General features: G+C 41.8%; 1 protein-coding gene across 20 annotated transcripts in view; it reads left to right on the top strand.

The window, feature by feature from the left end:
• The first annotated feature begins 765 nt into the window (after positions 1-765).
• The window catches only part of LOC138203162 (receptor-type tyrosine-protein phosphatase F), a 166,540-nt gene continuing 149,162 nt past the window's right edge, over positions 766-18,143 (top strand). For 12 of the 20 annotated variants that reach the window (XM_069157853.1, XM_069157845.1, XM_069157856.1 and 9 more), the window contains exon 1: positions 766-1,384. The gene's annotated coding sequence lies outside the window, so the exon portion shown is untranslated. The remainder of the gene's footprint in view (positions 1,385-18,143) is intronic. The other 8 variants (XM_069157851.1, XM_069157849.1, XM_069157847.1 and 5 more) reach the window with 2 other exon arrangements.

The raw sequence follows: 18,143 nt of genomic DNA, 5'->3' as shown, positions 1-18,143 counted from the left end.
GAATACCTGCAAGGACTGCGTGGGGTCTTTATAAATATCCTTCATAACGTGAACAACTTTAACGTCATCACGGTATTCCTCGCCAAAGACAGCTTATTAACATTCCTCCGTGCCACTGAACAGTAGGGGATATTTCCTGCAGCCGTCTCCCAGGGCTGTCTTGAAAAAAACCCAAAACTATTTCAGCTACTGGTGAAAGAGCCAGAAAGTTAGCCTCCACTTATAAATTATAAATTACACTCTTGTCCTGAGCCCTCACAAGGTGAGAGCAAGAATGTGAAGTGGGGCTGTAGATGCATTTTATTTGCTCAATAAAACGAGGATATAGGGCAGTATTTATAAATGTTCTATTCTCAGGCGTGATTCATGACTCCCAGAGTGGGATCTGGGGGGGCCAACTGGATTAGCTGGAGGGGCTCCTCTGGAAAATGAGGAACAGGTTAATTCCACTGTTATGAGGAGCGAATGCATTAAGAAGTCTGTATTTATTCCGAGTAGTCTCTCCTACCTCCTGAACCGTAATCTACCCCCCCCTCCCTCCCTCAAATTCCCCTTAGGCAGCATTTCCTTGCGCAAAAAAAAACGTTGCAAAAATATATTTTAGCAGGTGCTTAAGAGTAAATAGAGAAATAATAATAAAAAAAAGAGTGGTTTGAGAGCCCCTTGTGTCTGTAGCGCACGTTTTCAGAGGCTACGGGGACTTGAGGGGCAGGAATGAATGGACACGGAGGCGAGTGCAGCCGAGTGAATCCGAAAATCCCGTTGACCGACCTGCGTGTGTTTTCTCTACAGAGGCAGATAGAAGCGTGACTGAGAGGGGGAGAGACGGAACAAAGTCTCCCTTGCCCTCGGCGCGGCTCCTTCTGTGGGGACTGTGCGCAGACTTGTTCTCACCGAATTAACTTAACAGGGAGAGGGAATTTTACTTCGGAAGAAAAAAAAAAAAAAAAAGAAAGAAAAAAAGAAATAGCATTTCTTTCTCGCCCCCTTCTTCGCATGTCGGCAGCGACACTGAAAACACTTGAGCGGAGCTGACGTTAACCCGTTCGCAAAGCGAGGCGCGGGGAGGCTGCCACGAATAGATCCGGTATCCACGACCCCGGTCGGCCAAACGCACCGGGATAGGACCTCTTCTCTCTGCCAGTGGACTCGTATCTTTCCCACCACCACCCACCGCCGCCGCCGCCGCCACCACCACCACCCCCCCTCTCCTCTCCTCCCCTCCCCTCCCCTCCCTCGGGCTGGTTCTAACTCCTGCGTTTTGTGGCTGTAACATTACATGAAGTGGATTGTTGCGCTGGCTCCGAAAACTGAAGACGGGACTAAACGTCGTGGTTCAGAGGAGGAGAAGACATGCCAACGGCGGTGACAAAGAGGAGATTCAGTAAGTGCACCGTTATCTTTTCTCGATGCCACCCCCCTCTCCGGGTGAACTTGAGACGCAGCTTTTGGCGTCGCCGTTTAAGTTACCCAACTCGCCAAAAAAAAAAATGTCAGTAACAACATGCACGACTCTTGTTTCCGTAGCGTGTTTGATTAAGCGGACGTACTTTAAAAAAAAAAAAAAAAAAAATGCTCTGTAAATAGTAGAAGTCAGCGCCGTCTGAGGAGGAGGAGGAGGAGGAGGTGGGGGGGAAATAGAAGAGGGCTCCGGCTAACGTCAGGGAGCCACGCATGCAGTTCGTGGCTTGTTTTATTTACCGCTAACTCCGAATGTATGGCTGACAGCAACTTTTTTTTTTTTTTTTTAATTTTTTTATTTCAGTGCCGAATGAGAGCAAATCATTATTAGTCTGAACCACAGATAAATGCAGCCTTCTTTTTTTTTTTTTTTTTTTTTTTTTTAATGAGCTGTCCACGCAAATTCAGCTGAGCGGGGGGTTGGGTTGGGGGGGGGGGGGGGGAGGAGAAGACGAGGCAGCGTCTCTCAAATCACTTATTTATGAACAAGTGATTTTTTTTTATTTTTTTTCGATGCACAGACCCGCGCGCAGTTTGGCAACGAGCTGACCGCGTGCACTTTGCAGCGAGCGAATGGACGCGGCTGTCTGTGGTCTTTGCAGGGATGAAATCTCCAATCGAGGCAGGAAAAATCTGCCGAGAATCACTAATGTGATAATGAACCGGAGCTGCGGCGGTCTGTGGGGTGCGAGCCCTGTCGTCACCCTGTTTTTTTGTTGTTGTTGTTGTTGGGGGGGGGGGGGGGGGGGGGTGACTAATTGCAATGTAATGATTTGATCCCGTTTATTGACCCATCGTATTGAAAACTGATTTGCCAAAAGGTCCTATAGGCTTTTTTTTTTTTTTTCCCACTTCGCGTGTGCGCGTGCAGGAGAGCGCGAGCACGTCCATGAATACCTCCCCTCCCTCCCTCCCTCCCTCCTCCTCCTCCTCATCCCCCCCCAGCATATGAAATCTTTGCTCTTTCTTAATTCATCTTCATCACAGACAGGTCTATGACTTCTCGTGTGCCCCTCAGTTGCAGAAGCTCCTGTCACGCATGTGCTATTCGTCTGCTTTTTTTTTTTTTTTAATATAAATCACTACTGCTGCAGCACTGTCTGCAGAGTCTGGTTTGATGTCATGAATCTGCTCCCTTGCAGGTGAGGCAAAAGGAATAAATTCCAACAATCAGGCGTGAGACAAGTCAATCGTAAAACCGTTTTTTTGTGACAGCGTTTACAGGTGTGCCACTTCGTGTCATAAGAGGCCTGTTTGGGTTTTTGAACGTGTCTGAATTGGTGGGGTGTGTGTGTCTGTTTGTCTGTCTGTCTGTCTGTCTGTGTGTGTGTGTGTGTGTGTGTGTGGGGGGGGGGGGGGGTGTTTTCACTGGGTGGATATACAGAAAGATTCTTAGCATTGCATCAAGCCCGCCGCTCCGTCGGGTTTATTTAAAGAAAGGAATCGGAAGCAATTTTGCAGGCTGACTGACATGCTGAAGTAGCCTCATGGCTACTCTTTATCAATACATGAATCCGATTAAAGCTGTCACAGACACAATGAAGAGCCCAAACCATGAGCCAAACTGAAACTGGATGATACAGGGTGGGTTAGTTTCTTGGAATTGCATCAGAGGCTTTCTTCTGTAACTGAATCCGAGGCCTTGCTGCATGTTTGGGTTTCTAACCCTCAGCTCCTGCCAGCTGAAAAGAAGGTGTCATGCTGTATTTCTATTCCAGATTTAGGGTAATTTTAAATTGAACTGTCCGACAGGTTGTAGTCTGCGTGGTGATTGTGCTGTATGTGGCTTCTGCACGTATATTAGTTCGGCAGCGCACTGTACGTGCTGATTAATGGAGACTCTTTTTTTTTTTCATAAAAAAACGTGACTCTCTGGCCCTGTTTGCCTCCAGGATTCAGTATTATGGGTTGTTATCTTGGTGGATAGCTGTGCTACCATGTAAACACCCGTGTTGATAGGCCTCAAAGGTGCCATGCTGCTGAAGCCTTAACGTTTTCTTCAATCATGTTGGATAGATAGAGATTGTAGAGAGGCTATAGGTTTATTTGACTATCTTTATCCTGGCTCGTGTTCATGTATATTCTCTCTTCTTTTTTTTTTTTTTTTTGGTGGGCTGTGAAAGCCACTATACAACAAATCTTGAACTTTATAATGCTTTCTCTCAAGCACTTTAATATTATTTTGTACAATGTTGTTTATTTGCTGGAGGCTGTCACATTCCCTCAAGCTATTAGGCTTATTTTGTACTCAAACAAAGAGTGATTCAAGAGAAAACGTGTGACTTGTTTGACCATGACTCCTGAGGGATTAAAGAGTGGCCCACAATGGATCGCTGCAATGCTTTCTTCTTTTGTTTATTGCCAGAATACTGTCTCTGTTGAAATGTTGTTTTTTTTTAATAAAGAGTGCCTGTGCAAGAAAATAAGTCAGGCCTTTCTGCTAGACACACATACTGGCAAAAGCTACAGTACAAAGAAGTAATTGGCAAAATAGTTTACAGGGAAGGTGCCTTAATTGTAATGTCTGTTTTGGTGGTTCGACTTATGGCTAAAAGGACAGATACTGAAAGGGAAATTTAAGAGCCCTTCTTTATTTTTTTTTCACCATATAAATGGTAGTTTGTTTGCAATTACAACCGAATCGGATGCCGTAGAGGAGAATCAGCCTTTTGTTTGTTTCTCAACAGCTCATTGTTCAATATCTTGGCTGGTCTTACTCCAGTTTTCACTGCTTATAGTAAGCAGTGTCAGAAACCCTTCAGGTTGCCCTCCACAGGTTAAACTCCACTGTACATGATGATGTTTCAGAGTTTGACAGCGGAAGGCTGTTTTAAAATTCATCTGCTCAAAGTGGAACATATCTGCGAGCAGTATTTATGACATCACAACTGACTTGAAATCCTGGTCCAATGGGAAACCTACCGAGTGATGCAGAAACATGAAGTCTGCATTGCGCGTTGAGATTTGACTTCTCGGGGGATGTCTTGTTTCCAGTTGTTAAATGTTTGAAATTCAAAACATGTGCATGCTCACAGTGAAGGTGGATGTGTAGATGTTTTTTTGTGTGTTTTTTTTTAAGACTTACTAACAAGGTAGTTGTAATTTTGATGGCATCACAAACATTGTTGGGTATTCTACCTTACATGGGAAGACCTATATATATATTCATTTGAGAGTGATGCCAGTAATCCGAGTTCATTTGTTTTGATATTCTGTTTTTTTCTGAAACGCTTGAATGACTGCTTTCTGAAGGATTTACCGTCATTTTTATGTTGTATTTATTGTGTTTGCTGGCCTAGGTAGAGCCTTGGCTAGTGTGAGCTTTCGCATGTTCTTGTGTTGGGTATTTCCTAGCGGTCCAGGGCTTGTAGCCAGAGCATCTGCCTCAGCCTCCTCGTATACCGCTCGTCCCTGGCAGGGCCCGGGCTGAATGGCACTGTTAAAGAGCTCCAGCTCCTCTGTGGCCACACGCTGCTGAAACCACTCGGCAGAACCCTCTCCCAGCTGACGCTTTCTCATGCTTTCCATATGGGTAAAATGTTGGTAATTTCAGGGCCTTGGAGTTCTAATGAGAGGTTTTGCCCATAGTGCGCTGGTCTGTGGTGGGCGGGATCAGCGTTTCTCGGGGTTTATAGGTTTATAACTGCTCGGAGATGCCTCACTGTCAGGGCGTCGGCGCAGACAAACCGAGAAATCTTTTTTAACCGGGCGAACTGGTTCAAACTGGTTGTGATGGGCCTCTGGCGTGGTGTGTAAGTTAAAGTTTACATTCAGGGCTGGAAGTCAGGTCAGTCGCTGTGGCAATGTAATGTAATGCTTCAGAAACAAGATGCAAAGTGTGCTGATTTTTCCGCTTAGAGGATGAGGATGTTTTGCTCTCGCGTCTATTAGGAGGCTTCAAGCAACTTCTATTGTCCTGCGTAGCATCCCATCCCCACATAGAGACAGGGTGCTCTTAGCAGCATGCATGGTGGATTTTTAACAATGCCTGTTCCTTAACGTCAGCAGCATAGAGGCACAGAGTGATTTACTACCCTGTCTGCAAGGGTAACGTAGGAGCAATTTGACTGCTGATTGAAACCAGGTCTCCCATTTCAGAGTCCACTGGTGACATTATAAACCATTTACACCAATGTTTTACAGGGCACCCCTGCATTTGGGAAAGTGGAAACAGACACACGGCCTAGAATTGGCCTGCGCTGCCACGAGCGCACCTCTTTTTTTTTTTTTTTTTTATCCGTGCCTCGTGTGATTTGTTGTTTTTAGCTCAAAGTATGCGAGTGCCGTTGAGTGACGTAGTAAATATAGAAGACATCGAAAGGTCAAATGTTAGGTTAATCAGTTCTGTCTGTTTTTCATTTAGGCGGAAGGACCTCCTACATTTAAGAGGTCCGCCTGTTTTTGATCAGGCAGCCTTTTCTGCTTTTATAGCCATTAAGTGTGGATCAGAACCGGGGTCCGCCGTCCGTGTCCAGACCTTTTATTATTTATGCGCTTTGTCTGTCAACATATGTTAGAACGTAGCTGTTACGTAAATGGACCGAGCAGCCTTAATTAGGTTTCGACCATGTAAAACACACATTGACTCATTACGGAGTCAAAGTGTTGCTGGAGAGCAAGAGGAAGCAACTTCTTCCAGAGAAAGTGCAAAGATTAACGAGGGAGGGATGTTGGAATTTGATGGCTGAGCTTTTAGGATGTCGGTGTTCTGCTAACTCCACTGCTAATGACTTAAACTCAACATGAACTTTTTACTTATGCTTATAAGTAAAAGTCTTATAAGCATAGATGACTGATTATGGTTTTATTGTAAAGTAACTGCAAGGTGTTTTGAGTTACAGTTAAATTGGGTTAGTGTTGTCCTTCCTGTAATTTTATTAGGCTTCGAAAAAGGTTAAAACTGGTCTAAATCTGCATTTGGATATTACAAGCATTTCTTTACCAATTCCCAAGCGACAAAGTCAAGATAAAACCAATAATTTAACACAGGTGACATCATCACCGAATGTTCATTTTACATCTGCCTATCTGAATTTGAGTTTTCATGCAAGCTTCCAGAATTTACACATCCAGTTTTTGAGATTTTATATCATTAGTTTTTTTTTTTTTACTTGCCAGCAGCCAAAAAGAGAAAAAAAAAAAGAAAAATCACTGCTCTTTTTTGCTGTTGAGAGATTTTATGATGTGAGAAATGGAACTCTCGGAAAAACTGTCAAAAATCATACACACAATGTGCCAACCATTGGTATGCATAACAAAGTCTACAGTGAGATGTAGAAACTGTTGCTATTCATCTACAGTGTCTGTGATCTCAGATGGTCCCAGATGGCTTCGCATTCTCACCACACAGGCCATCTAATTAAAACCTTCAACCAACAACCACATAAAAGTGGATTGTTTTCAGTTGTAATTGTTATATTATTTATCCTTGTTTCCCATATTAGGACACCTACCAATCTGTTTCTTTACCTTAACCCGCTTTACTGACATTTAAGTGGAATTATGTTAAGCTCGTCATTTTGCTGCTGCTGTTGGAACATACAAAAAGATCAATGTATTTGTTTCAATGACGACAACGTGTCTGCAATTTGTTCTGCATTTGTTCTTTCCCCGACATAAGTAATTACAGGTTTGTGTGTGCTTGATGAGTTAGCTGCTTATTCATGACAATGCCACTGGTAGTGTGGGGAAAAAAAAGGCTTTTTATTGTTCAGAACCTGCGGGACATACTTGTTAATCACCTTGCTTTTTTTTTTTTTATGACTGGAAAATGTAATTGTCGAGCTTTAAAAGTTGATTTAAAGTTGATCAACCGAAAAGATTATTAATTGACTTGTCGTCAGGCAAAAACAGTCAATATTTGTTGGTTGGGATGTGAGAATTCTTGACTTTTTCTGATTTATATAGCACTGTAAGCTGAATATTTTAGGGTTGTTTGGACAAAACAAGCAATTTCAGAGTTTGTGTCAGCCCCATAAGCTCCGTGGTGACATTGGTAAATGGAACTGACTGTGTGTGTGTGTGTGTGTGTGTGTGTGTGTGTGTGTGTGTGTGTGTGTGTGTGTCGATGGATTGCGGATATCATGTGCTGTTGGGGTATAACAATACAACTTAGCATCACTCAGTGCAGTGTGTTTGGTCGAACGAATGTGATGAATCAAAACAACTGACCGTGCAATTTACTCAATATTTGTTAAACAACGCAGCGATGCGGTTGTTCATCTGAAGTGATGTCTCCCGGTTTGACACTGCATGTGGTTGTGTTTGTTGTTTTGCACAGCGCTGCTTTTGTTTTGGGTCATCCCACAGAGAAACCACTAGAAATGAGACAAAACTCCTTTGTTGCATTTTGCGCTCTCACATATTACACTTTTATACTTTCATAGAGTTGAGTGTCAGAGTAAATTGAAAATGGAACCATGAGACTGACTCCCAGGCAGCCCTTATTTTTTTTTTTTTTTTTGCTGTGTGGAAAATATATTAAATCATAATGCCACTGTAATGCATCAAATCCAACTGTGAATTTTATGAATCATTAGAGTCCAAATAGCTTCATGTCCTCTACAGTTGCCGCTTGTGGGTTATTACCCCCTTTCAGTTGAGATGCTAACATAGATTTTGTGGATGCTCAGCCTAGGATGCGGCGCTGCAGACAGTTTTATCACATCTTGCGTATTGGTAAATGTACCGGGGAGCTGACAGGAACATGCGACATGCGCGCAAGGCCTCAGTCCCTCGGCTTTTCATTTGCCCAGTCAGCAGAAGTGCACAGATGACGCACTCTTTCATGTCAGACAAACGCACGGACGGGGACAAATGGTGCAACGGTTCACCGGCTGGTGTCATTCGTTTTCCTTGTCATCGTCTGCCTAATTTTTTTTTTTGGTGGTTCCCATCTAATTAGAGCACACGCAGACCCACATACTCATAGGTTGGTACCTGAATTGATGCAGAACACTGCGTGAAGGTCAAACAGCCAGCCGTCTTATCAAACTGGATTAAATGTCACATACATAGATTAAACCCCGACTGCGGTTAACAATGAGCCAGTTAGTCCCCCCTGAGCGAGGTCTGGGTTTTCAGTTTTCATAAATAGTAGTTTATATTAGCTGGACAGGCTAAGATTGAAAACATGTCACTGTTTACAATGAACATGATGTAACGCAGTTGTACGACCGATGATGGGAAGCATTTGACAGTCATGATCCATTTGTGTTAAGACTCATGACTCTGCAGGTTTCGTCTTGCGTGCTTTCTCTCACTGGAAGGATGTCAGCACGCTATAGTTTTTTTTTTTTTTGCTGAGCTATTTCTCTAAAAGCTCCTTTGCTCAAGGGAATATCTGTCCGAGCCATTACCAGTTTTTGGCGAGAATAAGGTCCTACAAGCGCACAGGTTTTGCACGCAAAAATAATGCTGAAAAAAGGATTAGAAATCAGTATGAAGAGGTTTTGTTAGGACATTCACCAGGCTGCTGTTAACCTTATGGAAGTGGTGAGGACTGACATTTGGATGTATACTTTTTAGAAGCTTGATGATATGGTAATTGAGACGAGACGCTTGTCTTGTCTCAATTACCATATCATCAAGCACCAAAAAAAAGGCTTCTTTTTTTTTCTTCTTTTTTGCACACAGAAACAAAAACTCAGGAACCGACCATGTGTTGACGGTGGCAAGTGAAGATTGTGACACAGGAGCCCTCCTTGTCACTAGCTGGGCGTGCTAGAGCACAACAGTAAATGGCAGAAAAGTGCATGCCTTGCACGCCGTCTGCCCCGCTGATACGGCAGATGGATAGGATTTTAGGGGGTGGGGGCGGGGTTCTCTGGCAGTGAGGGACGGAGATGACAGCTCCTCGTCCGTGGAGAGCTACCAAGGGCCTTGGCTCTGAGCACCTACTGTGTCCTCCTGACAGAGCCTTGATGCCATCAGAGACCATTAGCGTTGACAGCATGTCACCATGTCACACTGGAGCTCATGGTGAAGTGATGAATAAGTAAGAGCAGTAAATAAAGATGGCACACTTGGAAATAAATAGGATTTTGCTAATGCTTTTCGGCAGACAGTTTTTGCCCTCCTGTCTGAACCAGTTTTTCATTAAGGCTCAGCAGGGCTTTTGGAAGCTGTTGGGACGAAGCTTCATTTGCAATCGAGGGGTAGATAGATTACAGCATGAAAATCACTTCACATCAATCACAACACACACAAAAGGGAGAGATTGGTAAAACAAAAAAAAAAAAAAAAAGCCAAAATCCAATATAAAGTAAATTATATGATGTCCAATTCTTGTTTGGGCTTTTGGCCTTTGCTTCGAGCACAGACTGTCTAGAAAGCTTCTGCAGCTCCCGTTGTGACACAAGTGAAGACAAGTGACTCTAATAAAGCCGTCTAATGCAATAATTCAGTGACTGAATTAAGGACTGAGCGATGCTTTAAAGAGTGCTGTTCCCACAGCAAGGTTTAAATCGCACAAACATTTTAAACGGTTAAGTGTGAGCTTACTGTAAATAATTTAGTCTCAGGGCTCTAGCTTGTGCTTGTGAAATGCTGAAGTGGGTGGAGGATGTTTCATTTGGTCAGACTATAAAGAATCATATCTTTTTTTAGGTCTCTGCAGTGAGTTTGGACAGCGAAAACCGTAGCTCGACCAATCTGCCTCCAACGTGAATGTTTACTTGCGAACAAACGCTTTTTGAGCATTGAAGGATTTTATTGGACTAAAAATAAATGAGCTACTACACACTACGCAGAGGGAATGCACCTTCAACCCTTGTCACGTGATTCTGCATGTTAATGCTGCAGTCATTATCACAAATAATTACAATTTATATATAGGAAACTGCCAACAGATAACGCTGCAACGAGCAATATTTCCCACGAGGGACGGGCTTTACTGTTGCACTCCCATCTCTCCGCAGTGGAGTGGAGAAGCACTGGAACTTCTGAATTTGCTTTTAATGGAATGTCTTCGAAGTGACCGACATGATAAGTTGTTTCCTGTGTCCTGTTTATACATAAATATGGGCTTTGATAATATAAATGACCCAGTGCGCAGTTGCACATTACCAGCATTCATCAGACTCATAAGTACATTTCAAGGTTACACGCTGCCGTGCAGAGCTGAAATCGTGTTGAATTTCCCCAACTGTAGTCAGAAAGTAATGGAATATCACAGCATGAGGTTACAGATTGGTTTAGGTGGCGGAGGGAGGGCAACTCATTTGGCTCTGTCTCTACTAAATGGAATTTATTGTATATTTAATGTATATGGACATGGGATAAAAGGCTTTTTTTTTCCATTTCAGCAAGGTCTACAGGTTATTTTCCAATGAGGCGGATTCATGGGTGTGGTAGATCCTCCACATAAATAAATATTTATTTGTTCATTTTCATGTCTCCTTTTATAGGGGGCAGATATACAAACGAAGGACATTTATCAAATACCATTTATCATAGCATTTCAAGCCGTGTTTATTGCGAGATGGATTTTTACTTTAAGAAAGACATGTATACAGTGTCATACAAAATAGATAGATAGATAGATAGATAGATAGATAGATAGATAGATAGATAGATAGATAGATAGATAGATAGATAGATAGATAGATAGATAGATAGATAGATAGATAGATAGATAGATAGATAGATAGATAGATACTTTAAAACACACATCAAAACATATGTGCCATAAAAGTACATAAAATCCAGAGAGATGCCTCGTGATCGTGCAGGACGGTATGCCTGATCAGATTCAGAAGCTTGGATTTGAAGTGATCCTGGTTTTGATCCATTGCAAGTTATGGGGATAAGGAGTTTCACATATTGAACTCCTGAAGGAAGAAAACTGTCTATCCGAAGGATGTTTCACAAAAGAACATTTTAAATCCCTGTAGATCATCCCTGTATAAGTGAGACACAAGTCCCGCTCAGAGTTTGTATTTGTACGTTTATTGATGGTGTTGAAATTTCACTTTGGCAACCGTGAGCTATTCCCAACTCCCAATCTAAACTCGTTATTGTGTGCTCATTTTAATCCACTATTTGAATCCACTTCTGGTAAGTTTTCTGGCAAATTCAAGTTTTCATTGTACTATAAAGAGAGAAAATGCAATAAATCTTAACAATAATATGTATTGAGCAGGACATTTAAGTTGAAAACGTATTGGTGTTGCGAACAAAATATTACATTACATTTAGCTGACGCTTTTATCCAAAGCGACTTACAACACACCGATGGTACACCATCGGGAGCAACTTAAGGTTCAGCGTCTTGCTCGAGGACACGCAGGCATGTGGACGGGAGGAGCTGGGGATCGAACCACCAACCTTCCGATTAGTGTGCGACCCACTCTACCGACTGAGCCACAGCCTGCAAAATATAAAACTATACATAATGAACATATATTTGCTATTTATGTTCATACCTGGCAAAAAAAATACATTGAAACCAAGACATTTCGGCTAGGCAGCCATATTAGCCCAGTGCCAAAACGCTCAAGAGATGATGTCTCATTGTAATCAGACTGTAAAATGACCTGATTCACTAATGCACAGATATCGGTGATTTACATGTTTCATTGAGTTAAGTGATACAAAAGTCTTCTATTCCATCCTGTCACTTTACTTTCCCATCCTTTGGGTATTTGGCAATGTCATATTCCTACCCAGCAGAGTAGCAATAGTATACTGTCACCTTTATCTTCTAAACCTTGTTATTGCCGGCGCCGCGTCATTATAACTTGATCTTTTTTGGATCTCTTGGCCACAATTCAAACATTTTTCCTCCCTGCCACTCCCCCCTTTGTATCTGCCTACCAGGAAGAGTCAAGAGGACCCTATGGACACAGCAAGGTGAGATCCATGCTGCAGCTCTTCTAAAAGGGCAATGATTCATGAGGCTGGCTCTCCTGTCCCTGGGGCAGAGAGGAATAGCTGGCATTATCTTCTGCAAATGGGTTTGAAAATGCTCTTGGCCAGGTTGACCAAAGCTGATTTATAGCTCAAGATGGGCTGAATGGTTCAGCTCTCTTTTCCAGCATAGGTATGAGCCCCTACCACCACTGCGTGCCCAAACACGCATGCGAGTATACCCAGACCCCCCCACCCCACTTCACTGCTCACAATCAGTGCAGCTGAACAGTTTGCTCTAGCCATGTATTTAGAAGATAAACAGACAGAGAGAAGCAAAAAACATACGATACAGAAGTTGTAGAGTTGAAGAAATAGCTTATTGTTCTTAATATGTCAGCACAAGGATAAGCAGTTTCCCCACCTTTATCTTTCTTTGTCAAAGCTTATATATAGATATGAACCTTATCCTTGACTTAGAGTAGGAACCACTGTCAAAGAAATAAGAAATGGCCTCCTGAAAATTGTTCTTTTTAATCTTCAATCTGAAAAGAGAGCTCCTTTCTCAGAAATAGTGTGAAATAATGTGGTTAAGCTCTTCTGGACAGTTAAGTCTTAAGAAAGCCTGCTGATTGCTTTGCGAGTTTTTCCAACCATAATAAGCTTTATTTCCATGTTGGAACTTCAGAGCCTCCCGGCATTTCTGCATTTCTTTCAGGCAGGTAATATTGCCTACAATATTTCAGATAATTAATTGACAAGAGTAAACTGGGAATATGTGGAAAAAGCTCAAGTCACTTGAAATGGCGCAGAATTATTTAAAGCCTTCAATTGTCAGAAAGCAATTAACGTGGCAAACAACTTCACTGAGCCTCTCAGAAGGGCTGAGAATTGTCGAGTCCTTTTTTAAGTCAGACAAACTCCTGTCTCATTCCCACGCTGGTTTACACAGAGATGGTGTTATACTTCACTTGCAAACGGGCACCGTCTCATTGTTAAATCAACAGGGATTACATATAAAACTGACGGATTGTAAGTGATAGTCATGACGGAATAGCCGGTGTGTTTTCACATCAAGCATGTCCTTTGCTGCGGTTGTGTGCAGCCCTTTTCTCATCAGAATTGCAGCGCCGGGTGGAATCGGGCGGGGGGGGGGGGAAGTCAGATCGCAAACGACGGTTGCACAAACTGGATTTGACTTACTTTGTGAAGCGTCCAAAATGCAAACTGACGGAGAAGGTTTTAGCCAACATCACCTGCTTCTAGTGTTTGAGTCCGCCCCATTAGGAAATTCCTTGCTCTGTCTCCCCATTGTTACATAAGATCTTCACGAAGGCAGAAAGGGGAGCTCGCGTCTCCCTCGTCTCTCCAAGGAGCTCCTGGAACCCTGCAAAGGATCAGCAGCAGCAGCAGCAGCAGCAGCTTTGGGTTTTTAATGAGTGACATTTAAAGTCTGTGTGCTTTAGAGGTCTCCACATGATGTCTGTCCAAGCCATCATCCATCTTCTAAACCTCCTGCACCCCCCACCACCACCACCACCTCCCCCCCCATCAGAAAACCATTTTTTTTTTTTTCCAAGCTGGTTGTTAATGTTTCTAAATGGTGTACTTACAAGTGGATTATTTAAAAGACCCCGTGTCAGACAGATCTTTATCGGGCGGCTTGGCAGCTTGACTCGGACTCACTCGGCTTCCTGTCTCTGCATGTTGATTAGCTTGTTTTTTCCCCCTTTCCTCGCTTTGCTGTGAAGTCTTCTGCGCTAACTCACCTCATGTGATTTGGGCCAAGTTAGAAGAACTCCCAGGGACTGGTTAATCCTTATTCTCTTTCATGTAAGGAAGTGAATAGAACATTGTGGAGGTTGGCTGTACGGGTATTTTATTTGCATTGAATAGAGAAGAGTTTGGTGATTTTGTCATTCTTTAGCAGTGTTATAGACTTCATTTTGACTACATTGTACACATTTCTCTACAGTGGACTCCTTTAACCTTTTCCATATGAAAGCAGTTTGGTTAGAAATGTAAAAGGTAGTGTGGGTTTTGTTCACAGATTGTTTTAATGGCTGGTGAACTGATGGTGTGGCTTAATATGAAAAAAGGAAAATCTTGCTGAATGGAAAACAGACAGAAGTAGAATACATTTTGAAACCATTTGATAGTTTGGCATTTCCATTTAAGTACTCAGGCTGTCTTTCATTTCACTCAAATAAGGATGTTGAGCGCTTTTTAACCTTTTGGTCAACTTACTGATGCTTGGAAAGCATTGATTTACAACGTCACCTCTGAGTGTGGTGCTTTGGAGATTAGGCAAAGCAAAGGTAATATTTAACAGGCAAAAAAACATCTATTCATTTATATTTGAGTACAGAAATTTAGCAGGCATATTACTCCAAGGTTAGAGTCCTTCAAATGAACCCCTGTGCTACATTTTGATATGTTTTCAGAGAACATTTTCAAAGTAAATGGGAAAGTAGATTGATGGTGGTAGTCACAATTGCTTTTCATGTATGAAACTCTGAAGTGACAGAGGAATGAGTTAAGACTTGCCCACCCATACAAAGCTTACGAGATGGGGTTTGAAGTGAAAAGCAAGAGACCTGCTGAGAGTCTGGCCCAATGTTTTTTTTTTTTTTTTTTTTTTTTTTTTTTTGGGGGGGGGGGGGGCAGGTTGGTTGGTTGGTGATGGTTGAAAAATATCATCAATCTTTGATTTAAGGAAGCCCCATGCAACATCTCGTCAGCCCTTACCACTCTTTTCCAGCATTTCATTCTTTTCTTTTCTCAGGCTGTAGTCACTGTCATGACACCATGCCTCGCTTTATATTCCACTTTTTGTTCTAAAAACAGATAAGAACAAGGTTAAGGCGAGTACCATCACTTAGTAACAAGATATACACCAATATGAAGCTTCACGCCCCCAAAAAGGTATTTCTCACATTTGCTTGGTGCAAGTCTTATCTGCACTTTTGTACACGCACAAAGCTGAGGCACTTTGATCTGATCTGAAAGTAATGTTCAGGCATACTTTATCAGCCAAAGTACCACAACCAAACCAAACAAACATCAAAGTAAAGTCCAGCAAGTTGGGATATAAGTAAGATTATTTTAATAGAAAAATGAATTGGAGTTCCAATTGACTGTGTCTGAAGGTAAACCTTTCGATGACTCATCTGATAGATGTTTAATCCAAATGTTGACGCTGCCATTTTCTTCAAGCAAAATTGGAACGCTTCATTATGTTATATTATATTACTAAAAAAATGCTCCATGAGTGGGTTTGGAAGTGTGAAAGATGCTCAAACCTCGTACCTCTTATTTTGATGTGTGCGCTGGTCCTTTGATGTTGGGTTGAATCCAGTCTGATGACTATAATCACTTATATAATCCAACTCCCCAGTGCACGCAAAGTTCAAAGTGGATCTAATTTAAGATTAGCTCAATTGTATTGGATATCTTTGATCGCTTCACAGCGCTGCATTAACAAACTGAACCTTTTATTTTAAAGGCTTCATAAGGTCATATTTTAGTCACTGTATGGTTTGTTATGAAGTTCAGTTCACTAACTATATAACTATTGTGGCAGTTATGGACAAGATTTGATCCTTTCTTCACAGCTGGCATGAACAAAACAGTTGAATTTATGTCGCAAAAGAGCAAAGTAGAGCAAAGCATGTTTCTCCACAAAACAATAAATACAGAAGCATTGAATGCCAGTAATTATCAGTAACTGTAACTACAGGCTTCTTCCTTTCGTCTTTGTGCGTTGGGTAAAAGTTGCAGTGTTTTAATTAAGAACAATTTCATATTCTTGACTTACATTGTACAAGAAACAAACAAAGTATTGGGACTGGATAGTGTTTTGTCCTGCTGGTATCAATCTATCAGAAAAACAGCCGATCCTGGCTCAGGACATTCATATGACCACGCAGGACATTATGACTGCATCACAGTGTGTCCGGTGGGTTTTGAACATATTGCGTTTTACAAATGAGTTTGCTGCTGTCCACTTGTGATTGGTTCGCCAGAGGAAAATTGAATGCCAGCAAAGTCGTGCAGGGGCTTTCCATACATTAAGGTCATGGATTAAGGTCCCTGGTTTTGTTTAGAATCAACAATGCAGAGTCCTCCTAAAAGCCAATGAAGAGAACATGATTTATAGGATAAGCAAAAATAATTTGTGGTTGTCTGCATATTCATTGCTGACTTATCCCATTATTCAGAGGCTAATTTACATTTTAAGGAGCATATCATGGTCAAGGACTGTGTGTACCTTCTCCCATGGACCCCTGGAGCATTGCAATGAGTTTACTCTTTGAGGGAAAAGATGGGTCTATTGATTAGAGACAGCTTGACCTGTGTTGGTAGCAGATGAGCAGTCACTGTGTTCCAACTCTTCAAAGAACCACGGCAGTGATTGACCTTCGAACTGAATTAAGGCAGCAACAACGTTTGCATTTAATTTGTAATCATTCTTAATATGCATTAATAACTTAATCGGGTTTGTCAGATCAACGTGTTTATTTTACTGTGAAGTCTTAAGAAAGGGAAGCCTTTCAACTTCCCATTTGTGCCTTGCCAATTATCTCCTCTCCTCAGGCTTTTATCTGCACCAATTTTTTTTTTGTCACAGATGTTAAGTGCAAGTAAATGTTTGTCAATAATATGTCAGTCCATCTGGGCTGGTAAATATACAACGTGTGGTGCTTTGGATGTGTGACAACCTAAATATGAGCAACAAGTGTGACTGTCGGGGATTGTAATGAATGATTATTGAGATCACATCCTCCTCCTTTCTTTTTAGCTAATTAAAACAATGTGTCTTGCCGTCACGTACACTGACAAGCTAAACTCTTTTATCTTTACATCTCGGAAGAGGAACTGATGTGTTTTGATAAGGCTGATAATGTATGCACTGATGAATTGGAAAATGTAATTTACCAGCCTATTGTTTTCCCAATTGTGGACTTTCAGCAGGTCATACAACCAATATTACATGTTGGACGGCACAGGGACATATTTTTGTTTTGTATTTTGAGCAAATTCTGCGATGGTAGAAACAGGCTGTATTTTTTTTGTTTTTCCTCCGACTATGCAGAATGTAGTTGTGCGAGTGCGTTCCTCTCTGGTGCTTCTTTGCACCGCGGGCTGCCGAATGATGAATTCATTGTTGCTTCTTCTTCACTGTTACATATTTTAGAACTATTTTTAAAGACCACACTGGCGTTTATGCATGTTTTAGCCCACTCTAATATGTGCTCGTGCTGCGCGATGTAGCAGCTCTGTAGTAGCTCTGTAGCAGCTCTGTAACAGCTGGACTTAGCTTCAGTCAACAGTGGGGGGCCCGCACTTGCTGTGACATGTGGCGAGTTCAAGTACTCTCGGGGAAACTCCCAACACCAGACTAAACAGAAGAAGTGACAAACATGAAGTGGACAATCATGACAAAGTTTTTTATTTTTTTAAATTTTTTACTTAACTGCAGCTGGCGTTAATAATAATAATATTTATGACGCTCTGAACTGAATGTTTTATGGCTGTGGAACGATCTGTCTTGATGATCTTTCAGGGTCTCGTTGCTCATGAAGTATGGATTCATTTAAACTAGTGTCAAAAGGCACAACAGCAGGTTTGTATCAGGTTTGACTTGGAAAAAGCATCAACACTCAGTTATAGTGTATTTTCTGTGCAAAAGCTAAACAGTCTAAATTGATAAGAACTATGTAATAATGTATTCCTACAATCATAAATTACTGCATTATCAAGCTGCTGAGCAAATGAGAACACAGAGTGCGATGGTTTCATTGCATTAAAGTGTATTCAGAAATCATTTTATC

Source organism: Embiotoca jacksoni, unplaced genomic scaffold (genome assembly GCF_022577435.1).
Source record: "Embiotoca jacksoni isolate LCO1_2020_lvr unplaced genomic scaffold, fEmbJac1.0.p SCAF_22, whole genome shotgun sequence".
Lineage (NCBI taxonomy): Eukaryota > Metazoa > Chordata > Actinopteri > Embiotocidae > Embiotoca > Embiotoca jacksoni.
This window is presented reverse-complemented; position numbering and strand designations above follow the sequence as displayed.